The sequence below is a fragment of the Microtus oregoni genome, unplaced genomic scaffold (genome assembly GCF_018167655.1).
Source record: "Microtus oregoni isolate MIOR12 unplaced genomic scaffold, Mior012 000042F_ref0000377, whole genome shotgun sequence".
In the NCBI taxonomy this organism is placed as follows: domain Eukaryota; kingdom Metazoa; phylum Chordata; class Mammalia; order Rodentia; family Cricetidae; genus Microtus; species Microtus oregoni.
Window position 1 is genome coordinate 9,973,940 of NW_024543209.1, and position 23,748 is coordinate 9,997,687.

The 23,748-nt window shown below is 44.9% G+C and overlaps 1 protein-coding gene across 9 annotated transcripts in view; it reads right to left on the reverse strand.

The window, feature by feature from the left end:
• Positions 1 to 23,748, reverse strand: part of Rreb1 (ras responsive element binding protein 1) — a 122,605-nt gene that overhangs the window by 85,291 nt on the left and 13,566 nt on the right. The window contains exon 1 of one of the 9 annotated variants that reach the window (XM_041632664.1): positions 5,889 to 5,978. The exons of the other annotated variants lie outside the window; for them this stretch is intronic. The gene's annotated coding sequence lies outside the window, so the exon portion shown is untranslated. Of the gene's footprint in view, positions 1 to 5,888; positions 5,979 to 23,748 lie in introns of those variants that run through there. 9 annotated transcript variants of the gene reach the window in all.

Here is a 23,748-nt window from a genome sequence, read left to right on the forward strand (position 1 = left end):
CAAATCTGGGTCCTTTGCAGAGTGGCCAGTGCTCTTGACTACTGAGCCACCTCTTTAGACACGTTTGATTTTTTGTTTATTTTTGAAACAAGGTCTCTCTGCGTACATCATTCTGGCTTTAAACTCACAGAGCTCTATCTGCCTCTGGAGTGCCCAGCGCTTTTTTTGTTTTTCAATTTGAACTTATTGATGCTTTTGAAGAAACTTAAACTTATTAGCCAACCTGCACTACTTGGAAAAAACACAATTAGGTAAATTAAGGAACTGAAGTTATAAAAATGATAACTTTGTTCTACTGCATTTAGAACTTCCCGGTGAAGCTTGATGGACACAGAGGGGAAGAATGGAACGATTAACTTGCCACACAGTCAGATATAAATTCACTCTGATGAGGCTAACTAAAGAAAACAAAACAGAAAGTGCCCATCTTGTTACTTTAATGATATTCCATGTCCCAGCTTGGCAAACTGTCTTTTCCCTCGAGTTCACATATCCTGAAAAGAACACACTTCAAGGCACGGAGGGATAAGGTGTACGAGGGCTGGAGGATGGATGGTGTGCACACAGACCTCTTATCTGAACCAGAAATGCCCTGACGCTCACTCCAAGCTAAAATACAGCATTTAAGGTACGGGGCAAAGCGACTGCTCTTCTTCCTTTCTCATTGCCACCTCCTCAACTCAGCTGACCCAGTTTGAATGCTCCCACCAGTTCCACAGAAGCTACATGACCTGACCTGAACATCTTAAGGTGACACGTGGGAAATAATCTGGTCAGTTCAGGGAAGGCTGAAAAAGAAACAGGAGGAAAACTTCTCCGTGGCCACCAATAAATACAAGTTACAGGGTATGGCTCACCCTAACACCATCAAAAGATGCTCTCAGAACAGTGGGAGACCAGAGACCATGAAACAAAACGTATGTGATGCTAAAGACAGTAAGAATAACAGACTTTGATTCTAAAACAGATGCACTCAGAGGATTCCGTCTTTCTTCCCATAGCAGTGAGACTCGTTTAGCTCTCAGAGCGCCAGGCAAACAAGAATCAGAAACATTAGAAACCGTGTAAATATGGAAAGCAAGAGCCTCTTCTCCCCATCCCTAAAGACAGGAGGCCACCACAGACCAGAAATAGCCTCTGTGAGCCTGCTTCTGCGCAAGAAAGGAACTGTGCATCAGGAGTGCTTCCCCTGTGATGTTATAGTGAGCTCAAACATGACTATATATGGTATGTTGATGGGATGAATGGATGCAAACACCACGTAGAACTTATATCAGACACGGACCGGCCTGCAACAAACCCAGTTCTCCTGCATCCTAGGCCCCCAGACACCCCACAAGTCAGAGTTAAAAGCACACGTTTCAAACAGCAGTGTCTCCTGACTTAGTGGCATTTGAGTGGCTCACTACTCCAAGTCTGTGCGAACGCACACACTTCCTTCTTCATCCTGCCTCCACATTCCCCCTCCCTCCCAAGTTGTGCACTCCACAGTCCCACAGAGGCATAAATGCATACTCAAGAATGCTGCAGCTGAATAGGGCCTATGTTACATGACAGAGGGCACCATCGGCTGCTCGAGAAACAGCTGGCCACGCAGCCTGCCTGTCGCAGACAAGCTCCTCATCTGCACAAAGTATTTTATTCACATCAAGTGTTCTGATTAGGAGAGGGGAAGCCAGACTGTGACTTGGGGGGGGCGGGGGGTAGTGGGGGTGTAGGCCAGAACCCAAAGATGTTTTAAAGTCCTGAATGCGGTAAAGCAAGGAGAAGACAGAAGAGGAGAGAGGAAGAGGAGAAGAGGGGGAGGCAGGCTTCATCACTGACTTTAACAGTCTTGCCCAACCTGTTCTGTGGTATGTTCTGTTAACTAACTCCTTTCTGGCAAAGGGATGCAAACAGCCACCCCTTTCTTCCTTCTTCCTCTCCTCACAGCCCTGTGGGCAATTAAAGGCAGGCTAAAAGAGAAAACTACTGAAGAGCTAAACCCACTCCTCAATGCAATCCAACCTATAATTTTGATCATATTGCTGAGACCTTCCCTATCAGCTACTAGATGGAGCCTTCACCCCAGTGAAAACTGCTAAGCAGGAGTCCTCACCATCTTCTCAGCTCCCCTCCTTCCCCTCCGAATGTGACAATCATGTTTAAGCTTCTCTATGTCCACTTCCCAAGCTCTCAGACAAAGCAGGATGCTGGAGAAAACAGGCTAATTTTCTTTATCTTTTCGGCTTGCCGTTAGGCACTTACAGGGTTAATGGGTAGCCTCCAGACCAGAAACCTACCTGCTTAGCAACAGAAGCATCCACTAAGCCACCCAGGCTGTTCTGACATAGGAAAAGCAGTTTCTACCTGCTGGTAATTCCTGGTGGTGTTTTCGTTGCCATTTCAAAGGACACACATAATTAAACACACACAAACTACTGTAAAGGGAGAACTATCTGCAACTTCATGCATTTTAAACGCACAGATCAAAACCAAGCACGGAAACATGGGACGCTGCGTATGTAAAACACGCTTTAAAAGTTAAGGACGGGGCCCAAGAAGGCTGCAGTTGAGAACCCTTAACCATGAGTTTGCCTCCCCACCCAATCTGCTGCTTAGGAGACATCTTCACAAAAGAACAGTGACGTGACAAAGAGCTTACACCGGACTCTACTTTCTTCCTCTATGTGTTTGTTTATGCCAATTTTTAACAAAAACACAAATATAGTCCTGTGTCTTTGTAAGGTCTCTGATGGAGGTCAGCTTGGGCTGCATAGTTAAGACTGTCTCAAAAAAAGAAAGAAAGAAAAAAATAAGATTTAACTACACAGCCGGGGGTGGTGGGTGGCACAGGCCTTTAGCGCCAGAACTTGGGCAGAGGCAAGTGTTTCTGAGTTCAAGGTTAACCTAGTCTACAAAGCAAGCCCAAGCCAGCCAAGGCCTGTTAAGACCCTGGTTTCAAAACCAAACCAACCAAACAAACAAATCAAAGATTCAACTACACAAAGCTTCTTCATTTGCAGCAACCTGACAGTATCATTTTAGAGGACCTCGGTTATCAATGCACGTGGAATCAGTTGTTATAGGATGCTTCTAACAGAAATTCATCTCGGCCCACCCAAGATCCAACAGTGGTTGGAACAATAACGTGGACATGAAAAGCACAGAAGAAAGGGATGCTAATGTTCTCCAGCGGAAATACATTAAACTATAAAGGAGGAATAATTTCAATGTAAACAGCTGCTGCAACCAATCAGGGACAAAAACGTATGTGTTAGTGGAAAGAAACAGAAGTAAAAATTCTAACATGAGCATTAGAGTCCCACTTTAAGAATGATCAAGTTATCCAGAAGTATTCTAGAAACACTTGAGAATACCATATTACAGTTTAACTGACAGCTTCTCTTAAATTACTTTTTAATTAATAAGTTTTATTATGGTGTGATTGACAAAACTTGCCAAGCTGGACATACACCTCAGTGGTAGTCACTGCCTAGCACAACAAAGACTCTGGATTGAGTCTTAGCCCTAGGGGGTATGGGACTGTATTTATTTATAGTATATATATATATAATGTTTTGATATATGTATACATTGTAAAGTGGTTAAATCAAACCCATCACTTCATGCTTATATTTGCTATGAAAGCATTTATAAATTAATCTTAAATTCTGAATTGAAGGCAATATTTGATGAAGAGATGATGTATAAAGAACTTTCTAACTTCCGTCGAAAACTCAGCCTCAAAGTCACAATGAAGGTTTTGACTTACAAAAAGCATGAGTGCAAAAGCCCCCCAAATAAATCTTTCTTTAACCAACTAAAATGTCTATTCAGAAATCTCAAACCACTCTTAGCAAACTAAAACCTTATTTCTGAAAATTACACATTTGAAAAATGTGAATTGGGTCAAAGAAATTCTAGTGTGGACAAAATAGGATTTACAGTAAAAACTTGGTCCCTGCAAAAAAAAAAAAAGCAAGGGTTGGGGGAGGAATCCATCTCCGCTGATGCTCACTGGTCACAACACAAGCAGAGTGGGCTGCAAGACCAGTTGTATCTAACAGTTGTGCTCCAAACAACAAATGGTGCATTCATGAACAGAAAAAGGCAAAGCTGTTCAGAGGCTTGTAAAAGCCTGCTCGACACGATGAGCTGCTGACTGTACTGTTGTCCCCCAGTGTACAAGGACCGAATTCAGTTAGAGACACAGGCGGACAACTTCAGCTGTGGCAAAAACGGTTCAGATAAAGAGGCCCCCAAGTACTATTTAACCCTCTTCTACCAGGACCTGGGCGTAATGATAATTGAGTCAACATCTCCACCTAAGATAACCCTGGGAGGGTGAAAAGGCACATTAGGAACCAGAATCCACGCCCTCTTCTCCCCTCAAAGAAAAAAATTCAACACTCCAAGCCCCATAACACCAGACTAGGCGATTAAACGTCCATAGCCTGATTGCCTGAGATGCTACATCTCCATGGCTTTAACAAAAGAAACATCTGGTACCTGCTACTCAGCATCCCTGATAATTCTGTCAGAGCTCCAAGTTCTTAAAAAATTAATTAGTGGCATTTACACCTGCCGGTGCTGAGGGCCATGGTGGTTCTAGCGCAGGCGCCACACCAGCCTGTTTAATAGCCAACTCAGCTTTGCAGCAAGCCAACAGCTAGGATAATTTGGGGTTTACCAATTCTCCTTTCATTGGTCTTTAAAAAAAAAAAAACCTAGTTGCTGGATTTGTGAGATTGGCCCTGAGGGTAAAGGTGTCTGTTCCAAACTCAATCCCAGGAAACACTGAGAATGGACTCTTGGAAACTCTCCTATGACCCACATGAGTGCCTATGCACGTTTAAAAACAAACCCCCCCCCCACACACACACACAAACATCTATTTGCCTCATCAGATTGTGTGGGGGGGGGTATATAGCTCTAGCTACCTTAAACTCACAGAGATGTTGGGAATAAAGGCGTACGCCACCATACCCAACTCATCAGAAGTGTTTGGGTTTTTCGAGACAGGGTTTTTCACACAGAAGTTTTTGACACAAACGCACCGAATTACCTGGTTCTAGCCTTGACCTAAGCTAGCAGAGGAGGCAAATCTCTAGGCCCCTGCAGTGTGCTACAAGGGAGGGCCACTTATCCGAGGCTACATCCCTGGCCCTGCTCTTTGCAGAGTTGCATGATGGTAGAGCACTCGTCAGGAAGCTTCAAGGCTGACCCTGTGGGTTAGAGTAAGACAGCGCATACTCAGCAAGCTGGCTCCGTGGCAAGCAACCTTTGCCCAACCGAAGCAGTAGCAACGGTATCCCCTTTGGTGATGCCCAAGTTCATAACATCAAGAAACCTCACCACAGCTAAGCAGGCTCATTTTTTCCTAACTGGTCCCAATTAGAGAAACCTGAAACATCATTCAAAGAAGACAAGGGAGCCCCACTTTCAGCAGAGGGACTGTAGCATGAGGGGGGGGGGGGGGGCTCCCCACGAAGAATGCAAAGCCCTAGGCCCCTTCTGGGCCTCTTCCTCTGTTCTCCGAATGAGCGTCATTTTAGAAACGCTCCCCTCCCCGCCCCCACCCAGGAATTCAGAAAGGCCGTGCTAAGGCTCCACTCACACACTCAGCCACCTGGCTGCTGCCACTCTGCTGCTGTCCCCACGTGGAAGTCCCTGACTTCCTGCTCCACGGGGGCCTCCTGCGGGTCCAGCACCACCCTCCAGAGAGCCGCAGCCATCGTGGGGGAAACCCCAGAGTCTTATGGGGACTTGTTGGGGGGCGGGGGGATACATTCTGCGAGCAGACCAGCGCAGGCCTCGGAAAACTTCCGAAACTGTAAACGTGGCCACGAGCTAGAAGCCGTCGAACTACCCAGAAGGAGGAAGAGGGTCTTGCTCAGGGCACCCACATTTTCTAAGCTCTCCCTGAGAGAAGTCTTTGGAAGACGTCGTGGTGCAACAGGCTCTGAAGACCTCTGGTTGCCACTCGGCTGCTGCACCCCGTCAGGGCTGCGGTGAGGTGAGAGCCTGAGGAGAGAGATCCTGAGAGCTTCAAGGTCCCATCAGGGATGCCAGCGCCCGGCTCTGCCCCCAACCGGCGCGTCAGCCAATCGGCGACGCTGCTGGCCTGACTGACAGCTCCGTGGTCCGCTCGCAGAGTGCCCAGCACTCGAGCTGAGCTGAGCTGAGGTGAGGCGAGCGGGCGGGCGGGCGTCGTGCAGGTCCCCTGGACAAGCGCGGCCAGTTCCTCGGCTGAGGAGGTCACCACAGGCCCTAGAGGGCCAGGCTCGGCGGCTCGGGCGCCTCATCCCTCACACCGTGCCAACCGTCCGCGCCGAGCACGCCTTCGTAATGGCTGCCCACCTCATGCCCTTCCCCAGTGCGAGCCGATGCCCCGCCAGTCACCCGGCGTGCAGACCTGGTCCTGACGAGGACAGACCTGGGCCTGAGGGCGCCCAAGCACTTTTAAGGCTTACACCCGAGGGTTTTAAGTTCCTCCAATATTCACCTCGAGGTCGCCGCCACAGTCGTCGGAGCATTCCCAGACCCGACAGGCCGGGCAAACGGGCGTCGGCTGTGAGCGCCTTAAAACCCCGGGTCGGAGAGACAGGAAGACTAAGGCTTAGTTATATCCGTGTTGAGATTTTCCCATTTTCGCTAGGAAAAAAAAAAAAAAAAAAGAACCCAGATGACAGCCAAAGTTCTGGAATATTACATGATATGTGAAACTTGCTTGTTTATTCTATATTTGGCAATATGAATTCTAGCACTTTGGTTTACGAGTTACTGGGCTAACTCTAGAAATACAAATGGAGATCAGATGGCCAACACGAAGCATCTTTTAGAAAAGAATAAGGGAAATCCCTGTGACATAAGTGTTACCTCATTTTTTTCGCTAAGGCCTCGAGAACCTTTTATCCTTGAAGGATGCTTTTTCATGAGTCTCTAAAGTCAGCTGGCCTTGCCACTCACGGCATCTGGACAAATCTGTGTTAGCCTCCACATATAAAATGGTAGGCCTCATAAAGACTTGCTTTTCCCCTCAATTCTCAATAATTAAAAAAAAAAAAATTCAACAGCCACCTGACCTTGGACTCTCGTTTTCATCTGTCTCTTGCAGTCCACTCTCTTTACTAACCATTCAGTACACTGCAAGCCCTGATAAAAGTAGTTAATGTTTACTGAAACCTGCGCATGAACTGTACTGGGCCAGATAGGAGTGAAAAGGCAAAGTTCTGTTAACCGCATCCATGTACTGCAGGGGGGTGGGGGTGAGGATATTCTTCTCTAGTTGGAACCTAAAAATTCTCAATGTCCCAAGTTTAACGAGTTATGTCGATATATATCACCCATGAAAAGATGCTTTTTGATCTATTTTGTCGCCTGTAGAAGTTTTGTGGAAGAAATACACATCAGTGACCTTTCTAGTTGTCAGAAAAAACAATTTCATAAAACTCAAAACTGAAACAAATTTATATTTCATGTTGTCATTTTTTGAAGGCCCATATACTTTATCAATGACCAATTTTAATTATACTGCCAAGTATTTATCTGAATAGTCTTTGTAAATACATAACTCAGAGGGGGAAAAAAGGTTAATATTTCTCACAATTATCATCTAAAATCTTTCCCTTAGCTCTTTAATTTTCCAATGTAAACAGTTTACTTCAGCCTAAGTAGATTTGATTCTTAACATCTCTTTATACATTTACTATATAGTGAATTATATAGCAGAACTTGCTAGTAACTCGCACTGTATTTTTCTCATTTCTATTTTATCCATTTTTTTCCCCCAAATAACCTCAGCTAACATAAAATTTCAACCTCTACACACCCAACATACATAGACCGTGTCACAATTAGGATGCTCTCAGGTGTTTAAAGCTAACTTTCTCTTTCCCATCCCCCTTGCATAAAGAGCACCAATAGAATCAGTCACCTTGGAAACAAACATCACCCAGTGTTTGCAGAACAAACAATGGTACCTTTTCAGCCAGTACCAGGCAGGCAGGGCAAGGGGCAGCCAAGCAATTCTGGGCCTTACAGGAGTATTAACATATTAAATTCATTCAGTGTGCCACAGAGTCGTTCATTACAAACGCTGAGGTGTGCTCTAACATGAGAGCCTTTGGTGAGACATCACACACAAAGTCAGTGAGATTTAAAGTAAAAAAAAAAAATTACACTTGGAACTGTATATATATATATATAGAGAGAGAGAGAGAGAGCACATTCTTGTTACTGATGATCACTCTCCAGAAAGCAAGGAAGTTGCAAGAAAAAAAGCAAAAGCATGTTTCATCTAATTATTCCTACCAAGGCATCACAGTATTCTTCTAATACGTCACCTTATTCATTTGTATAGTGCATGGCGCCTTAACTAGCTTATGAATTCCTGGTACTGATAAATCTTACTATAAAACCCTAAAAAAAAAAGAAAGAAAGAAGAAAAACTAAAACAAAACAAACAACAACAAAAACCAAACCCTCAATTTCCAGAACAATTTTTAAAAATAGCAGCAAAGAAATGCACCTATCTATATGGACTTCAGACAGCAAAAGCTACTTTTTGACCTTGGGTGACAAGTACCAAACTTTCATTTGCTGAAGCTTTACATCAATGCAGCATTTTGAGCAGCTCAAAATCTTGAGGGATTCAGACAGCTACTGTTTTGAGAAAGCACAAATAGGCACTTAATTAAAAAGAAACACGTGTATTCTTTAGATCCTTCAGCATGAAGAGCTTAAATGTCCAATGAAAGTCACAGTTTCCTCCTTTTTCTGGGTGGGTTTTCCTTCCCACCAATTAAGAAAGAAGTCTAAGTCTAACTGAAGTATTTGGACAACAGTTTGGTGTCCGTTGAATACCACAGTTACTGGCATTTTCTACACCTCTAAAATCAGGCACAAATGCCTAGTGAACCAATAAGCAGCTTAAACTGGATAAAGTGCCAGTCTTTCTTCATTCCATTTTTCCCCCCCTCAAAGATTTGGGTCTTTAACATCCTTGAGTAAAACTGCACATCAGCCGTGTGTGTGTGTGTGTGTGTGTGTGTGTGTGTGTGTGTGTGTATTTGTGTGCAAGCCTAATTAACAGATGATGCTTTTTCACAGTGACAGGGCATCAGTTAACATTATCAACCTCCCCGCTGGCACAGTGAGGAGGCACACTGAAGGGGGCTTAACCGTTAGACTGGGTGCCCTTGAAAACGAAAAGGAACCCTGGATGTGATGACCGAAGATACTGAAAACTGAAAAATATTTGAAAATCCGGCCACAGCACAGAGCACCAGGCAGCCGCAGCTCCGGGGCTGAGAGAGGAAGAGGAGGAGTCAGGCCAGGGCCAAATGACTTCTCCCATCCTCTTCTTCCAGCAAAGCACCAGGGGAACCTTTCAAGCCTCACTTCAACGCCGCACCTTTCCCAGTCATTTTTAGTGACCTAAACAACAAACAACTACCTGGAGTAATTTGAGCAAGCCACTCACTCCACTCCACCGTTGGGCCAGAAAAGCCAGTTTCAATTCTTTAGAAAAACAACAAAATCCTCAACATTTGGCTTCTTGGTTTAATTTGCCTCTGCATCCGACATATCTAAACATGTATGTGTGTGCGCTACTCGTATGAGTCCACTGTAAACTCATCAGATGCATTTCCAGAACACCCAAATATGAGGAGGGCAGGACCAACAGCTAAGCAATCTCAGGGCCGCAGCAGCCTGGACAGTGCAGACAAAGGCAGTAACAGCCTTCAGCCCTGCTCCCTGGATTCCAACTCCCTACTACCTCCTCCCTGCACCTCAGGGGTGGGGAGGAAGAGTCCAGGGGAGCAGAACATTCTCCCTGTTCCTCCCTGCTCCTCCCAGGCCTTTCTGGGAGAGCCTGAGGAAACGACTGCCCACCTCCTGACAGCCTATAAAGAGTCAGCTTTGAGCTGTTGAGGAAGGACTCAGTGCCCAGCCACTCCCATGCCCAGATCCAGGATGATGACCCAAAGAGCAGAGCTTCCTCCATCTTCTGCAAGAGCCTCACAAAGGGGCAGAGTTGGGAAAGGAAGGGTAGGGAGGCAGCCAGGTGTGCGACGACCTCATCTTTTTTACCCTCCTCCGTATTTGTATCCAGTTTCTGTTTCACTGCTGCCGCCGCCGCCGCATGTAAAAATCTATGAGCCAGTGCATGCCTTCTTAATGAAATTGAGGGCAACACATATGATTAGTGACACACTTTGTAAGTCACCTGATATGACAACACTTAAAAAGCATTAGGCTTCAGAACTTAATCCATTTTAAATAAAGGTATTTAAGCTTTGTTTATAGACTTATGTCTTTGGAGAATGTTATTTACTTTATGGTCTGTTACACCTAAAAAAAATTCACCTTCTTTTCAAGAAGGTAGGTCTACTCAGAAAAAAAAATTACATATGTACTCCTAGGCTGTTTTTTACATATATACATATTTTTATAACCCCTTTCTCAAATAACTTCTTTCACATAGAGAAGTGTTTATTTCTAATTATCTCCATTCCACTTAATACCCAAAGTAAGCTACAGAAGGTGAAATATTCTGAGGCAATTGTTTAAGACTTCAAAACAAAGTAAAACCCTAAGATTTCCATTACAACTCATTTCTATCTTTTAAAAAAAATTCTAATCACTAACATCTACAAAGGCACCCTCCACCTCAAACCTCGGCCAGAAAGAATCAAGCTGGTAAAATGGCTTTGGAATTCTTACACTCTGTTTCGAGAGCTTCTTTCCCCCTGAGACCTTCGTGAGGTCACTGTGTAGTAAAAGTAACCAGGGCCTCTGGTCACAGCAAAGGAGCCTGCCTCGCAGCTGAGCTTACCAAGCAAAGGTACATAGGACGGATGTCCACAAGTTCTTCAACTGAGGCCTGGCTGACTGTCTAATCACCTGCCATCTCCCTCACAAGACAGAGACCTACTGCCTCAAATTATCCCTGCCTGCATTGCATCTACACACCGATTAGGGAGACTGGCTTCACAACCCCTGTGCTTTCTCAGGGGTCAATTGATAAGCACTCATTGTCTGCTCTTCTTTGCTAAGCAGCTGCCTAAAGTTCCGTGAGCGACTTGGAAAGGCTTGAAATAGAGACACGTTAAATGTTTTTGGAGCACACACAGGCCCGCCTAAAATGTAAACAGAATACCTGCTTCTAGCCCAGGCTCTTAGAAAGCAGGGAATGGTGGAAAGGTCTTCCTACAGATAACAAGGCCTATTTCAATGAGATGCTTGCGGCCACAGTGGCGGTGCAGTAACCCTGTTGTCCCTGGTGATGACAGGAGGCATCCCGTTTTAAAATGAGGAAAACACAAGCGGAGGAAATGGAGATAAGGTTTCTGAGGAAGTTCTCCTTCCACGGGATGGTCTCTCTGCTGTGGCTCCACCTTGAAGCCACTTTGGAGACGTTTAGAGTTTCCCTAGATTTATGGCCCTTTTCCTTTGTGTGAGAAGACAATGACTTCTCCTCCCAAAGTTTCTCTGTAAGCTCTGCTAAGAAAAACAACAACAAACTGCCTAGAGGCATCATTTTGTCACCTAGGAATACAGTACAAGAAATATAGTCTGCCCATTTCAGAGATTTAAAACAAACAAACAAACTAAGACTAAATGTAATTAAAACTAGGTGCTCATGCTAACAGGTCATAGTGGACAATTAAAAGGGTCTTTTAAGGGAATCATAGCAAGAGGTAGGCAGGAATGCTCAATCTGGCAGATTGAATTCCCTCCCCTCACTCAATTTTTTGCTCTAAAACGAATGTCAGTCAAAGGGTTGCACTGGAAACTGCCAGGGGAAAGGCATCCTACTGATGGGCCAGTGGGAACGAAACACATCTTTCTAAGGTGCCAAAGAATGGCCCTAACTCCATAGCAACTCCATAACGACTCCGCAGCCATTCCTGGACTAAGGCAAGGGATTCCATTTACAGTTCAGAACTGACCTAAGAGTTATTTTCCTGACAGCAGACCTTAGAGTGATTCACACACAGGAACTGTCTGAGGCAGGAGCCTCTGGGGAGCTGTTTCAAGGAACCCAGTCAATTATCTCTTGGGCAAGTTATCTACCAGTACATGTAAGTACTGTTCCTTTCTGAGTATATGAAGACTCTGCTATAATTAATGATAATAAATGCCACTAAAATGCTATTATGGCCCTTCTGACATTACGGTTTCCAACATATTCTAAAAATATAAAGTCATACTTGGTCTTGAAGATTTAAGATGAGTTCTCACTATATAACCCTCTAGCCTGGAATTCTCTATGTAGACCAGGCTGGTCTCACAGCTGGCCACGGCCTCCTGAGTGCTAGGATTAAAGGCACAAGCCACCATTCCCAGCCAATTTTGCTTTTTTGAGCTAACTATCCACTTATGGGTCAGGCTGCCCCTAAGGCTCAGTCAGGTCCTCCTTCCTGCCTCTCGACTGGGATCGCAAGTATGCATTACCATAGCCACCTAGAATTGTAGTTTATCTTTTTACATTAAGAAATTCAGAGAGAGGAATCAATACAAAGCATGTATGAAAATACATGTTAATTTAAAAAGAGAGCAATACATAAGGCCAGGGGTGTGGCTTAGTGACAGGCTATGTTTAGTTACTATAAGACTATAGGTTCAAGGCCTAGCCTTGCAAATACATGTGTGTATACACATACATACATATTAGTAATAGCACTAACAGTCCTTATATTTGAAGATTATAAAAAACTGTGCAAATATGATGACTGATTAAAACAAAATATCTCAGACCCACAACCACTGGTAAATGACATGTCATATCCTTAGTACTACGTAGTTAAGCAAAAAAGAACTTTGCTCCTAGATGTGAGACCCCCATTTCAAAGACCCCAAACAAGGAGCCTGGCCCCTCTTTCTCACTCCCCTAACAATTCTTTATTCCAAATTTTAAAAAGATTTTTGTTCTGTTTTCAGTTGGAAAGCCAGTGTAGAGTCTTGCTACAACTCCAGCTTGGAGTCTGGCCCTACGGAGGGACTTCTTGAACTACTCAATTTGTTTGTCATTGCTGACTTCAGCTTGTTCCGGATACTACGATGAAAGATCACATACTCCACAAAAACAAACACACTTTTATCAGTTAGTGTTTTCTTACATAAAGTTAAACCAATTTCTGATGGTGTTCAAAAAAAACCCGAATCCTAGACTGACTTCGTTTAGAAAAGAAAACATGGGGGCTGGAGGGACAGCTCCATGGTTAAGAGCACTGGCTGGTCTTCCAGAGGATGTAGGTTCAATTCCCAGCACCCACCTGGCAGCTAACAGCTGTCTGTAACTCCAGTCCCACACCCTCACACAGACATATACATGCAGCCAAAACATCAATGCACATAAAATAAACAAATCTTTAAAAATAAATAAATAAACAAGAAAACATCTCTCCTCCCCTTAAATGAGAACCTAGGGAGTAAAAACTAATTGAAATATTGCCTATGACCTGGCCCTCCAGATGATGTCACGTCAAAACAATGTGACGGTTATGCCACGTTGACTATGTCAGGAAAAGACTTGTCATATATTTTTAAATTTGAAAAAGATATAGTACAACATAAGGAGGTGTATAAAAATGAAGTTTCTTCTCATCCACAAATGAATCATACTGTGTTCACCCAAGGAAAAAAGTCCTGCACAGCTGGAGATGTGCTCACTGGCGAGAGTGCTCACCTAGCATACACGAAGCCCTGGATTCTATCCTTGGCACAGCGTACACGCACCTGCATGGCGGTGCATGCCTGCAATTCTGGGAGACTAAGACCAGCCTGGCCTGCATGAGAACCCCCCACCCTAGGGCATCTAAAAAGACATATATTAGCAGTAATGGTGTTTTCAGATTTGTAGGCCTACTCCTACTTTCTTTTCTCCTCATATTAATCTTTTAACTCATTTTCCCCGGTGACTATGTATGTATCTTATGTGGGAAAGTAATTTTAAAAATCCAACGAAGGTTAGAGAGGTGGTTCAGCAGTTAAGAGCACTTGCTCTTACAGAGGACACAGGTTCAGTTCTCGGTACCCACATGGTAGCTTCCAACAACCCATGACTCCAGTTCCAGGGACTCCAGTTCCCTCTTCTGACCTCCCTTCGTGTTAAGCATGCATGTGATGTAAACCACTTAAGCACAACGCTTATATGAATAAAATAAATATTACAGGAAAAATGATTTTTTAAGTCCTTAGGGCTATTTTCTTTGTAATTCTTTATCTTAAACAGGTGCCAAATTTCTTTTTCTTCAAATGCCTCATTATCTACCATGAATACAAACATTTTTACAACCATAGTGTGATTCTGACTTATCAGCTGCTGGCAGATTTATTGATAAACTACTTGCTAACACCATAACCCGAGCAACTGTAGCTCCACCATGAGTGTTCAGGAAAACCAACAAAGACAAACACTGGACCTCGTGACTAGACAGATCATACTGATGCGTAAGGAAATCTGACCAACGGTCCACACCTGGACACCACAGTGGGCTTCATTTTCCTTACCTGCTGGTTAAGGAATACGGAGAGCAAGGGAACCACAATGGTTATTGTAAACAAAGATTAGAGAAGAGACTAACCAAATCCTGACCTTCCTCACTGCTCACCCAAGTACAGTTGAACTGACTTCGCCAATTTTACTACCTACTTGACTTGAAAAGAAAAAAGCATAGGCAGGGATGTTCGATTTAAAAAAAAAAAAAAAAACGCTCCCGGGAGTTCCACTGACTCGCGCATTTCCAGCTGCGCTAATGTGTGCAGTAATCCAGCCTAAAACGAAGACACATGCCAAGCAACAAATACAGCTCAGTTTCTCCACTGTTTATATGGTGCCGGAATCGGGTATTTATAGGGTTTTATATCATGCTCTGTAATCCCACGGCATAGATCTGATTACTCTCCCTTAACATGTGTAAAAAGGAACTGCTTTTTATAAACAAAAACAAAAACCTGCAGTGTGAAACGCAAAGGCCCTTTCTGAGCAAGACACCGTCAGCTGCACACCCAAATCCCGCCTCGTGTCTACACCTGTCCAACAGGTAAAGTAACCCTGCCTTAGCCATCCTGTCCTCAGTGACCACTGACAGAGCAACCCAGTGATGCACCAGCACTTGGTATGCAACAAGAACAACAAAGTTTTAAAAGGACTAAAAGGCCTCATGGAGCAAAACACTCCCGGATAAAGAAACCTGGTTTCACCCCCTTTTAGGAATAAATAAATAAATAAATAGATGTCTGACACTTACTGGACACTTGATACACATTTCTTCCCTTTCTTCTGCATTTTACAATGGGGGAGAATGATCCAAACAAATAAAAAAAATGAACCCAATGGAGGTAATAGGCTATGTCAGTCACAAAGGAGAAAACTATTTTACTTAATAAAACTGCAAAGGAGCAGCCAGGTGTTGTTGGCGCAGCCTCTAAGCAGCTCGGGAGGCAGTCCTTCTGTGAGTTCGAGGCCAGCCTGGTCTACACAGTGAGTTCTAGGACAGGCTTCAAAGCTACACAGAGAAACCCTGTCTGGGGGAGAAGGGGGAGCGGCTGCAAAGGAGCAAGAATTAAGGGTACTGTGGGACCCTGGCCTGGACTTGAATTTTGTCATTTTGACTTACTAGTGACCCTAGACAAATTAGCCACATCTCTCTAAGCACCCCCACACTTCTTTATGTGTAAGATGGAAGCAACAATGACCTCATTAGGCGAATGCAAAGATGTGTCCCAAAGATGAGGACTAGGGCAGCCACCTCAGCTCCTATCTTTCCCATCTCTGAACAGTAAGTATACACACTTGCCAGCGCTGTTAGGAGGGCAGCAGGGAAAAGGCACAGGGCCGGTTCAACACTCACGACACCTGCTTCTTTAAAAAAAAGAAGCAGCAGCAGCAGCTGGGAAAAGCCATCCCTGGAAGAGCACTATGCTCCTAGTACCAGGCGCCAGGCAGAGAGTTTGCCCGGAGGGAGATCAGATGCAGGTGGTTGTGAAATGGCAAACGCAACTGAATCTGAGTCACCCGGGGTGACGTCCAGAGCGTGTGGATTATGTGGGCCCCTGGCTCTGGCTGCCTCTCGTCAGGCACTTCCAGATTTATCAGAGGCCGAGGGGCGCAAAGCAATGCAGTGCAAAGGGATTTACCACTGCTTTGCAGGTTTCTAGAGGAAGGCCAGTTAGCTGTAGAGGATCAAAATGATCTGGGGCTTATTATCAGTAAAAAGCCATAAATCCAGACTTGCCCTGCCCTGTGGAGGGCAGGTTAGAAAGCCCTGGGTCCCTTTTCTCCTTGTGGACTGAGACAGAAGCCAGCAACCCCAAAGCCAGGATGAAGAAAGAAAGGAGATGGGCTCAGGTACCGTGAGCAGCACACTGAGACCCTGGGCATGTCCACAGTAAGATCTGCTGTCCTGACCGACGGGGCAGCTCTCTCCACCTAGGTGTGTACAAGTTTTCCTACTGATACCCGAGGCTCAACTGCCAACATTATAAACACAACACAACCTAAAAGAGCTTCCCAGACCAAAGAGAAAAGAGCCCAAGATTCCAGGTAGAGACCTAACTAGAACCCGGCTGCCTGCTACCAAGCCACCTTCCTCCCACCTCGCAAAGGTGTGGCTCACCCGAATCGGGAGCTATAAAGTCCAGTAGGGAGCCAGAGAATGTGATTCAGCTTTTCAGCAAGTCCACGCGGAAAGAAAAGATTTCCTCGTGTGTGTGCACATCAGTGCAGTGGCTCAGAGCAATTAACAAATCTTAAGCACTCAGCTTAGTGCATCCAGTACCAGATGCCCTGGGATGTATTCTCTGCTATGGGTCATGGTGGCCACACCAAAGCACCAATGTTCAAACCATTCTCCTTCTTGAAGACATCGCCAAGGCCCCAGCAGGGCAAACTGTCCCTACTCCGCTCAGATCCTAGGATTCCTGTAACCAGGAGCTGGGAAGATCAACTTCTGCCTTACCTGTCCTGGGCTCTAAGGAACCCATAAACCCTGTTATCTTCCAGAACATCATCTTCAACAGCAAATTATACCCTGGACTTCCAAACCAGCCTGCCCTCTCTTGCTGGGACCTCAGTCCCTGCTTGTGCTTTTCCTGGAAGTGCAGACCCAGTCCAGAGGGCCTCCCCGAACTCTGGCCTTCCCATGGGAACTTGGCTCGGGGTCCATAGCATTGTGGATTCCTTTCACAACATAAAACTCCCCGAAGGCAAAAAAAACCCACCATGTTTCACCTGCCAAAACCAAACCAAAGACTCTCAATACTACAGCTGCTCGGTTAAGGCTATTTTAACTGGAGGTGAAGGCAGTCAAATAGTATGCAATGCTCCAATCCTCAAGACACACGAACTAAGTAGGATGCTCCGGGGATCAAGGTGTAGAGAAATCATCCACGGTGAAAAATGACAAGATGGCTGGGGGTGTAACTCGTCAGAAGAGGGCACCCCTAGTATATGTGAGACTGTGAGTTCAGACCCAGGACCAAAGCAACAAAAAATATCAGAAAAGAGGTCAAAAAAATTATTCCTAAGATTATAAAAATGGGCCATAAAGCTTCCTGGAAAACTACCATTTGCTGTGTGATGTTAGAAACACGAATGTCTCCACCCCCAGATTTCCTCCTTTAGAAGGAAGACAGCGGGGCTGGAGAGTTGGCTCAGCGGTTGAGAGCCGAATGCACGCATGTGGCAGTTCACATCAGTCTCTTTAATTCCAGTTCCAGGATATGTAGTAACTTCTGACCTTCACTTGCACCAGGCACGCACATACTAAACACACATGTATGTAGTCAAACCAGTCATATACATAAAGCTAAAAGCATTATTTTTGTTAAGTGGAAGGGAGAGAAAGGCAGCTACATCCTGCCAGACAGTGATGAACATTGCACATGGGTCACAAACGGTACCTCCCCCAGACACCTCGCCTCACTGGTCACGTATACAATAGGAACGTTGAGCGGACGGCACTTTCAGATGCCTCCCCCTATCCTGGTTCCCCAAAACCCTGCTTCAGCTTAGGAGGACCGCACTTCCTCCTGCACACTTGTAGCTCCGCTGTTAAAAACGACACGAAGCAATAGAAGATTGACAGCAACATGGAAAATGATAAAGTATATTCATCAGTTTTGTGGGGTTTTTTTTGTTTTTGGTTTTCTGAGACAGGGTTTCTCTGTAGCTTTGGAGCCTGTCCTGTAACTAGCTCTTGTAGAATAAATAGGCTGGCCTTGAACCCACAGAGATCCGCCTGCCTCTGCCTCCCAAATGCTAGGATTAAAGGTGTGTGCCACCACCACCTGGCATTTTTGAGTGATGAAAAAGAGTAACTTGAAGGTCTGTGTGCTGTCTGACCCACCAAATTTACAGAGACCCACACACTCTCCCCCCCCCCCCCCCCCATCCTCTGAGCCGGCTCCTTTAGTCTGTTGTGCACAGGCTTTGAAATGGATAAAGTCAGGCCTATAAAAAAAATTAGCATTTCCTCCCCAGAGGACAGAGGGCTCTGGAGTTTTCAGAGTCCTAGGGAACACTGTGTCACAGTAATTATTAAGGCACTAACTGTCTGAGGAGCCTGCTATCTGACATCTTTCACACCCACCAGGACACTTGAAAGCCCTGGGCAGGGCCCCCTTCCCAGGCTGCCTCATTTGCATACAATGAAGGAGGTGGAGCGGGGCCTGAAGGACCTGAGGGGCTTCTGTTTCAGAAACAGACTGTTTCTACCAGAGGCTTTTTTAGCCCCTAAAAGGTTTCTGCTCCAGTATGAAGGTGTGAATTACCCAGCCCCCTGTTCACTTATTCCTAGCATGCCTTCACTCCATCCATGGGGACTGACAGACCAGGTATCACAGTAACTAAATGCTCCTAGTATTCACCTCCTTTGCTTCTCTTTTTTTTTGGGGGGGTGGGGGTGGGGTGGTGCTTAACAGGCAAATGTTGGAATACTGGGCCACAACCCCAGCCCAACTCTTGTAACATTTTTTGAGTGGGGCTGTGTGTGTGTGAGTCTCTGTCCTTTTAAAGACTTTGCTCTCTAATGAACTTAATAAGTGCCAATTAGCAAAATACAATAAAGATTAAACAGTTTCTGATTCAATTCTCTCTGCTGCAAATAGATTTTCCCACCTTTCAATGATCTTAAAAAAAAAAAAAAAAAAAAAAAACCCAAACCTATGCAGGCCAGCCCAGTCACATAAAAGGAGACACCAAATTTCCACTTCGTACTGCACTTAGCTGAACATGGTGCCACCTCTCTTGGGTAATTTTCCTGTAGGACAGTGGTTCTCAACCTTCCTCGTGCTTTAGTTAATACAGTTCTTCAGGTTGTGGTGAGCCCAAACCAGAAAAATCATTTGGTTGAAATTTCGTTCCTGTGGTGAATCAAAATGGAACACCTGATACACAGGGTATCTGATATGTGATCCTCAAGGGAGGGTCTTTCGACCCCTTCTCCCCAGAGTCACGACCTACAGATTGAGATTATCTGTGCTAGGGTTAACGGCATTCTCCCAAGCACAGGCTGCTCCCACCACGACTTACTGGAAAGCCACGGAAGTCTATGGCAGCCTGCAAAACCAAGTACCAATCAGTATCTCTCACCTCTCCATCACACAGCGCCCCAAACGCTACCCTCCAGTCCTCTCCCAACTGTCTCATTCTGTCCCCAGCTCAGCGTCACATTTTCCTGCTCCGGTGTGTGCAAGGCTCTGTCAGCCGAGAAGTACATCTTGTTTTTCCTTCCCCACCTCCTTCTCCACATGGCAAACCCTTCATGGCTGAGGCCTCACTTCCTCTTTCCCCAGCCACTTCCCGCTTGCATCTCTGCCACATGGTCTTGCCAGTTGCCAAGTGTTGTGGAAGCTTAAGCCAGGAACCATACCATATGGGTAGCCTTGCCTTCCCAGAGCCTGGTCTAGGTGTCAAGGCAGGGTAACCAACCTAAACACACTGACGGGACGGCCCACAGTTGAGAAATAAAGAGCACAAAATTCTCCCAATTTGCTTCTCACCAGACTTCCACTGAAATTATCAAACTGCCATGAGCAAAACAATTATAATAACCGAGCACACAGGCAGGCCAGTGATAACTGAGCTGGTGGCACCTAAAACTAAAAATTCTGTTCTTTCAAAACAGTCCTCCTTCACAGACCCGCCGGACACAGAAAGCAAAGCTCAGAGGGCCCACACCAATTCAGACCCAGTTAGTTCAACAATTCGCTCAGGTCCCCTGTAGAGAACAAAGCACCTATGGTGAGCCCCACCCCCCAAACACTGAGGAAGATGGGATGTTTGTGCTCCATCCTCCAATCCATGCCTCCTGTTTATGAAGCAAAACAGCTCAACAAGGTGGTCCATGCCTCTGATTCCAGCACTTAGGGGCTGAGGCTGGAGGACCAAGAATTACAGGTCAGCTTGGACTGCAAGAGTTCGAAATCAAAGAACAAAAAAAAAAAAAAAAAAAATTCAAAGGAACTGAAGCTATATCATCTGAACGAGGCAAACCTGAAGATACTGTGAAATCAATTCAGTTGTCACTACTCACACCAGATGGATCACTGGATCACTGAACTCTGAGGATCACCACAATACCAGTCCAGACTAGGGAGGCAGAGGTAAGCAATTTTAAGTTCGAAGCCAGCCTGGTCTACAGAATTCCAGGACAGTCAGGGCTACACAGAGAAACCCTGTCTCAAAAAAAGAAAGAAAGAAAGAGAAAGAAAGAAAGAAAAAATAATAAATGATTGTGGAACTTGGCTTGGTGATTCATGCTTTATGCTTTTAGCTCCAATTCCAGCACTTGGAGGAAGAGGCAGTGGGTCTCTGAATTCAAGGCCAGTCTAGTCCACACAGAGTTAGTTCCAGGAAAGCCAGGACTTTACCTGGGAACTCTACCTCAATCAAAACAAAAACAAACAAACAAACAAAAAGTGATTACAACAAAAAAGCAGTGGACTGGATTTTCCTGCAGAAATCCAAAGCGAGCATTCAGTTGGTAGCCTCATCAAAAGTGGGCACCATACACATCTTACTTTGAAACAACTCCGAGCTGTCCATAACATCAACATGGGTGTCCATGGCAAAGGTTCAGGATAGCCTCTTCCTCCTACTATATATGAAATACCACCTATTCTTATTCTCTGAGGTCACCTTTCTCAGAGGGCCTTGGTGAACATTCCCTTGTCCACTCTAGCTATGCCCCCTCCAGGTTTTTTCTCACAATTGTGAGCCCCGGGTTTTATTTCAGTGTCTCCCTACACTTCCTTTCTAACAGCACCCAAGAAGGCAGCCACTTTGCTGACTATCTGTAGAAGCTGGGACTCTGGGAAGTCTCCAATGTCCCCTTCTGACCACCGCAGAGAGATGGGTGGTTTGGCTCACTCCATCTAGCTAGTCTAGTGGTCTAAAACTCACGAGTCCAGGCAGAATACGCCATTTCACCGGTGAGATGTTTATAGAAATCAGAAACCCTGTCACAACACACTTGTTCATCAGTTCCTTTAATATGCGTCATAGGGAGAGGTTCTATATGAAGAAAATTTTCAAGGAATACTTATCTGGCGAGTTCATGATACTTTAATGAGAAGCAGTTTTAGCAGAGCGGTGGCCAAGTCCCTGTTGTCCACTTCGCTGTCTGCATCTACTACACACTGCCTCTCCAGGTCTCAAATTCCTTATCTGAATCATGGGGATAATAATTGCATCCCACATCACTGGGTCCAAGTATTGTGAAGTATGAAGGAAATGACGCCTGTGGAGAATGTGGGACAATGGTAACTGGTATGTTCTCTACACATATGAGAATGACTACTGCTCCTACTCATGCCTAGAGTTATCTTTGCACAACAGACTAGACTAATGCCACCAAAAGGGTGAAATTGAAGTGTAATCACGTTTGGCTCAGAGCACATGCATGTGAGCCTCGGCAATGATGTTTTTACTAACGGTGGCCTCGAACTCAAACGCTGTCTGTGGAACTTCTCCAAGCAACTCTAGACCGATTCATTTGCAGTATGAATACCGTGTGCTAGGTATTAAGACTAGATTTCTGGTTGGGTGTGGTGGTGTACCCTAGAACTCTGAGGGAGAGAGGCAAAAGGATCAGGAGGTGCAGAGCACTCCCTGCCCCCCAAAAGACTGCTTTCCGGTATTCAATCTTCTGCAGCAAAACGAGACACACTATACTGTAGCAACTATCAGACTTCCTGAGACAAGCCAGCACAAACAACGCTTCCAGAACAACAAGCAGGTGAACCTTAGCTTTAAAATTACATCTTACTGATTTATTGGGTGCGTACCTGTCTATAGCTGGGTGCACATATGCCACAGTTTATGTGCGAAGGCCAAGACAATTTGCAGGAGTCAATCCTCTCCTGTCACCATGTTCTCCCAGGAATCAAACTCAGGTCATCAGGCTTCTTAGACAGCATCTTACACTGAGCCCCCTCATCATCCGGCCGCTGCTTCATTACCCATTATCCTTGAAGCTGCTTTTGAACATCAGAACCTGAGCAGCGCTAACCACTGCCCAACCTCCAACATACATACAGCATTCCCTTGGAAACAAAATGATACGGTCATGTGATTACGAACCATCTACTCTCCCAGTGACAGTCACAATGCACAAAACACCCACAGCAGAGCGAGTCACTTCCAGAAACAAGTGTGTACTGGTTGTCTGTTCATGTTATTTATTAAAGCTTTTTATCATTTTCATTTACTGCTGCGAAGAAAATGACTTAGCATCTCAAAACTTTTAATGAACTTACTATGACTTATTTTGAAGCTAAAAATACTTTCTTGCCAATTTTCATTGAAAAAGTAATGAAATGATATGACTCAGAAAAATAAAATAAGAACTAAAATTTCTGCTAGGTGTGACTACACACCTTCAATCTTAGCACTCTAGAAGCAGAGGCAGGAAATTCTGAATTCAAGGACATGAGATCCTGTCCCCAAAGAAAAAGTTGTTTTAAAAAAGAATTTGCCAAAACTATACAAAGCCATCAGAACACTCCTTGTAATTTCCAATGTTTGAAACAAACTATTACACATATGCTAAGATTTGTTGCGTTAAAATTAAGGCTGAATTAAAACAGGTCTCCTGCCTTTCAGAACCACAGTAACACATGATTTCAAATGAGTTTTTTTTTTGTATAAATTCTAAAATAAGTCTGCTTTTGACTCACTTAAAATAGAAGAGACAAAGCCAGGCAGTGGTGGTGCACGCCTTTAATCCCAGCACTCGGGAGGCAGAGGCAGGCGGATCTCTGTGAGTTTGAGGCCAACCTGGTCTACAAGAGCTAGTTCCAGGACAGGCTACGAAGCTACAGAGAAACCCTGTCTCAAAAAAAAAAAAAAAAAAAAAAAGTAGAAATCTTCACTATGAAATCTTGGCTGGCTAGGAATTCCTACTGTAGACCTTGAACTTAGAGATCCGCCTGCCTCTGAATTCTGAGTATTCACGTAACCACACCTGCCAGGCTTGCAGATATTCTGGTACCATTCAGGTAAGATAACAGTGGCTTTGGCTTCACGAAAGGACAGAGACACCCTCAGGTCACATCACGAGGAACTTCTGGATAAAGCATTCGCCTCGTTATTTCAGTCTCAATATTCACCTGGATTCATAATCTTTACGCCTCTTGTCAAGCTTTCTCCTCGCATACCTGCTTTGGATACCCTGCGTCAGCAGAGTAAGAAATCCCGTAAGCCTGTCTCCACCCTCACAGGCCTAGCTCATCCTTAGGCAATAGGCGGCCTAA